This window comes from Physeter macrocephalus, chromosome 8 (assembly GCF_002837175.3).
Source record: "Physeter macrocephalus isolate SW-GA chromosome 8, ASM283717v5, whole genome shotgun sequence".
NCBI lineage: Eukaryota > Metazoa > Chordata > Mammalia > Artiodactyla > Physeteridae > Physeter > Physeter macrocephalus.
In genome coordinates, this window is record NC_041221.1 from 75,869,846 (window position 1) to 75,875,819 (window position 5,974).

Here is a 5,974-nt window from a genome sequence, read left to right on the forward strand (position 1 = left end):
GCTTTTTTTTATTATTATTTATTTATTTTGGGGGGGGGGGAGCTTTTAAAATTTTCTTCTTATTTTTTTTTTGGCCGCACCGTGCAGCATGTGGGATCATGTGGGATCTTAGTTCCCCCCACCAGGGATCAAACCTGGGCCCTCTGCATTGGGAGCATGGAGTCTTAACCACTGGACCACCAGGGAAGTCCCTGTTGGAGCTTTTTTTTAAAAAGCAAGTAACATCTACCCAAGCAACAAATCAGTAAGAAATATCTCAAATTGAGAAATAAAAATGAACAGTATGAAGGCAATATTGACAGATGTGGGAAACAGCTGAAGAACAGAAAACAGAAACCATCCCACATGGCTGCCTCTGCAGAGTGGGCTGGAGCTTGTGGGGTGGGGACCGGAGACTGCTGCCTTTCCTGTTGTCCTTCTGTGCTGATTATGCGTCCACTAGTTTGGTTAATGTTAGGCATTTTTAAAAGTCAACAACAAAAATTAAAATGTTATTTTAAAAAAATACCCCTTTATTATCTCACAGTGGGTCAGAAGTGCCAGCACAGAGTGGCTCAACTGTTTCCTCTGCTCAGAGCCTCCCATGGCTGAAGCTGTGGTTCAGCCAGCCTGAGCCCTTATCTAGAGGCTCTGAGGAAGATTCTCCTTCCAAACTCACTTCAGGTTGTTGACAGAATTCAGTTCCTTGAGGCTGTAGGACTGTGGTCTCCGTTTCTTTGACTCACAAACCCCTTCATCTTCAAGCCAATGATGGTGCATCGAATCCTTCTCCTTCATCTATCTGTTTTCCTTTTCTGTCTGCCTTTTCTGCTTTTAAGGGCTCATGTAATTACATTGGGTCCACATGGATAATACAAGATAATCTACCTATCTCAAGGCCAGTTGATTAGTAACCTTGATTATATCCACAGTGTCCCTTTTGCTACAGAATACAACATCACCACAGGCATGACAATGGAGGGCAGAGACCGTGGGGGCCAAGCTACTACAGAAGCTTAAATATCGAGATAAAATCAACAGTTCTTGGAAATGGATGAAGGAACAATAATTATATTCTTCTTCCTTGAAGACAGATGCAAGTGGAGAGAAGTTATAGCCCAATATCAGGTAACAGGCTTCTGTTCTTTGTCAGCTAGTATCATCAGATGCTTTGTAGGTCTGGCACGTAACTGTACGTGATGGGAACTGGATCAGAGCAAGAGTGGCCTGAGCTGTAGTCCCAGCCCTGTGGGTTGTTAAATACAAGACAACAGGCCCCAAAATGGAATCATTTATGCTAAGCCCCACATCACCAAACCGAGTCTTAATTACAGTTTCGGCTCTCCCAGAAATGGAATTTTAAACCAGTCAATCAGGAATGGCCCGATCAGCACTAGTAAGGTCACCTGCCTGATAGCCCTGTCATCCCCTAAAGGTTGCTATAACCAACCTGCTTTTTGCCTACTATAACTTGCTTGTCTTTGCTGCCTTCCGCCTGTAAGGGTCTTCCATTCTGTACAGCTCCTTAGAGCTCCTTTCTATCTGCTAACTTGGATGCTAATCAATTCAAATAGATTTTTGCTCAAATAAACTCTTAAATTTTTAAATATGCCTCAGTTTATCTTTTAACAGCGTCCTTGAGCAAGTCAGTCCATCTCTTGAGGCCCTGGTTTCCTAATTTGTAAAAGGAAGGAATTGAACCAGATAGTTTCTTCCAAAGAAATGCTTTTTTTTTTTTTTTTTTTTTTGTGGTACGCGGGCCTCTCACTGCTGTGGCCTCTCCCGTTGCGGAGCACGGGCTCCGGACGCGCAGGCTCAGCGGCCATGGCCCACGGGCCCCAGCCGCTCCACGGCACGCGGGATCCCCCCGGGGCCGGGACGCGAACCCGCGCCCCCTGCGTTGGCAGGCGGATTCTCAACCACTGCGCCACCAGGGAAGCCCTGCTTTTTCTTTTTAAATGTCCTAATGTTTGGACCATTTAGAATGATTTTCATAGAGCAACACAAGATTCTCAGGCATCAAATAATATGACGATTCATAGAGAACTGCAGTTTTTAGAGTGTTTTGTGCTTTATAATCCTCAAACGTCCTTGGCAACTAGATATTATGGTTATTGGGGCCCATTTTCCTGATGAGAAACTGAGTCCGAGAGAATATATACCTAGCCCAGGATCACATAGTTGTGAAGTGGTGGTGCTACAGCCTGCCCATGGGTTCTTTTGACCTCCATTAGACTACCTTTGTCTTTTTTCCACCGTGTGTTAGCCCCTAGCCCAGCACACAGTAGTAAAACAATAAACATTTGTGGAATGAACAAATGAATGGTTTAACAAATGACTGACTCTCCCAACTATCTCACAAAGAAATATCCAAAGTATGCTCGTTGCTCTGTACTTGCTAAGTCAAGAAATCTAACAAAGCATTTAAAATAGATGTTCAGCTTGGGCTAAGCCCAGATGATTTGTCTGACATGATCTGGAAAACCCCATTTCCAGAATATTTTGCCTAATCAGAGTTTCACTGGATGCCTCAAGAAATAGGACCACATTCAGAGCTATGAATTAGAGGAAAGTTCCCCCAAACCTCCAAAGAAGAACCGTCATCAGCATGTGGTGAATGAACCTTTGCAAACAACTTGGGTTTCCTTGGAAGCAAGGACCATTCCAGCTGTAAACTAACCAACATCTCTGTGCTTTTCCTCTCGAGATAAGAAGTGTTAAATCACCCAAAGAGCAAGTCACCCAAAGGGGAGGTAATTTATTTCTGCTCCATGGTGATTAATTGGTCTGTACTCCTTGGTGCAAGAAATGATAAGACTTAGGTAATGGAAAACCAGAGCATATCTCCCGGTGGGAAAGCCTCACAGTAAGTCATGGGTTGTTAATTCTAACATGCCAGCACAAATCCTCCTGTCCTGTGGTCTGCTAGGTAAGTCTATTTACCAGCTCTATGTAACAGTACCTTTATGTCAGACAAACTAGGAATTCCCTTAAAAGTCTAACCCTAAATTTTTTTTCTGGGTCTAATACTTAAGTCTGGAGTGAGGAGCCTGCACAGAAATTAGTTTGAAGTCCACAGGTAATACAATATACATGGATCACCTATAAATAATAATTCACGTCGACTTACAGTCACACCATGACTTACAGAGTGTTTTGAACGCTTAGTCATCCTGTGAGGTAGGTACTATCATTATCCCTGTTTTGTTAATGAGGAAACAGGGGTAACAGTGTATTTTAATTTGCCCAAGAGCCCACAATTAGTAAATGGCAAACACCAGACCCCAGACTTTTTTACTCAGAACCTGTGTTCTTCCTAATTTGTGTGTCAACTGGTCATCGAACCCACTCGTGCAACCAGCAGGCAGCTCCTGAATACAGAGTGGCTTCTTACCTTCCTGTATTTTCTCAATCGGTGGATACAAAAATCACAGCAGCTCTCATACTTGGGGACATTCTGCAAATTTTTTACATTGAAAGGGGTCCTTATACTTGGGTAGTAATTATGAATCTTAGGACACAAACTTAGAAGTATAAGAAATATATTTTTCTCTTTCTAGAATAGAACTTGATTTTTATTATAAGCCCCTAATCTGCTGGTTTGGTGAAAACTTAATCTGAGTCATTTAAGGGATTCCCTCCCTCACCACGCACCCTCCCACTTTTCCCCTAGGGCTGTGTCCAAGTTCCAAAGTGCTCTTTAAGAGCCAGAAAGTCAAGGATAGAGGCCCATCTGGTGCCCTCCACCATCTGTCCATGGCACCACTGCCAGAACAACCATGCCCCCTTTAGATCTTCATTAGGTGGTCACTGAGTCACCCCAGCTTCCCTGCCCTTCTCAGTTACCCAGTGTCATTTTGCTGCCCTGTTCACACTGGAAACTCTGCTAGGTTGTCTAAGGCCCTTTCAGCCCAAACACACCACACAGCTCGCTTCCTCTGAGGTCATGTCACAGCCCCAGGCCTATCCCATCAGGAGTAAGGGGGAAATGCCTCCTTCTCAAGGAACTATCCACACCTACACCAGGGACAGTCTCTTTTTATGTCAATTATTATTTATTTATTTATTTTATTTTTTTTGCGGTACGCAGGCCTCTCACTGTTGCGGCCTCTCCCGTTGCGGAGCACAGGCTCCGGACGCGCAGGCTCAGCGGCCATGGCTCACGGGCCCAGCCGCTCCGCGGCATGTGGGATCTTCCCGGACCGGGGCACGAACCCGTGTCCCCTGTATGGGCAGGCGGACTCTCAACCACTGCGCCACCAGGGAAGCCCTATGTCAATTATTTTTAATGCCCCCTTTTTTCCTAAAACAGAACTTTTAGACAATATAATCTACCAAATATAACTTCACAAAAACTCAATAAAATTCCTTAACTGTAATGTGGAGGAGAAACAAATGGAAAATTATAATAAAATCATATACACTTAAATATGTAAGTGCCCTAGCATGACTACACTAAAAGACATCAAAAGAGTCAGATGGCCGAACACGTATGCAGAATCATTGTGAATATGGGTCTCCAGATGTAGCCTGAAACTGGGCCTTATATTGGCCATTCAAGTACCGCGACTCACATCAGCAACATGATTTAACAGAATGATGATCAGCTCCTGCGAAAGTCCCAAACAGAGCAAAGAGCTGCCTCTCAGTTTTCACAGTAGTCCCCGTCCTGAATAATCTGGTGGGTATCAAAACACTGCAAAAGTACTATGCGTTTATAAGTAAAGTAGGTAACATCCACTTCTGGCCAAAATGGAATCACAGAGAGCAGATTTACCTTCCCACTTGAAACAAGTAAAACCAGACAAAGCATACAAAACGAGGGCCTCAAGACATCGGGTCGTCAGGCAATGAAGGCCACAGGACCTCTAAGTACCTCCTCTCTCTTTGCTTGAATGAACAGACACACATTTACAGTTTACTAAGTGAGGCTTCCACAGGAATTGTGGTGAGGTTGGTGGTGGTGTCGATGTAGATAGTTTTGGCTAGAAGTGATACCTTTAAACCCTGATAAAGTCCCTGGAATTCTGTCATGATTGACTCATTTCTGGTAAAATCAGTGGCATTGTGCACTGTGCTGGCCTGAGAGGCATGAGCAGACACAACGTGCATCACTTAAGCCAAAAGCCACCCATCAGCATTTATGGAGCCCCTGCTATGTGTCTGGTTCTGGGGGGTTGGAGGATACACCTCCAGGGAGCTCAGAGACTAGCCTAAGCATTCTAAAGCAGCCATAAGGCCACCTCGTGCCAAACACCTCAGTGTCCTATGCAACAAAAGATAAAGATGTCGGGCTTCCCTGGTGGCGCAGTGGTTGAGAATCCGCCTGCCGATGCAGGGGACACGGGTTCGAGCCCTGGTCTGGGAAGATCCCACATGCCGCGGAGCAACCGGGCCCGTGAGCCACAGCTGCTGAGCCTGCGCGTCCGGAGCCTGTGCTCCGCAACAAGAGAGGCCGCGATAGTGAGAGGCCCGCGCACCGCGATGAAGAGTGGCCCCCGCTCGCCGCAACTAGAGAAAGCCCTCGCACAGAAACGAAGACCCAACACAGTATAAATAAATAAATAAATAAAATAAAATTTAAAAAAACCCAAACTGTACATTTCAATTAAAAAAAAAAAAGATAAAGATGTCGCGTATCCCGTGGATGCCCGCCTGGGTGGCTCCAGGGTGTAGATGGCGAGCCCACCCAGCTCTCTCCTGGTGAAGCGGCCTTTGCTCCCTTTGCCTCACTCAGACGCGTGCCTCTGGAGCCAGGTGTGGCCAGCCATGCTAGTGCCCAGTGTGAAGAGCCAACACATCTTTGGAATCTGGCCAACTTAAAACATCCGCGCCCAGGAATTAGCAGGTATTGTGCACTTTCTATTTAATCCTCACTCCAGCGCTTCTCAAACTGTAATGTGTGTACAAATCACTCGTGGATCTTGTTCAACGGCAGGTTCTGATTCAGAAGGTCTGGGGTAGGTGCAGAGATTTCTGCTTTTCTAACAAGCTC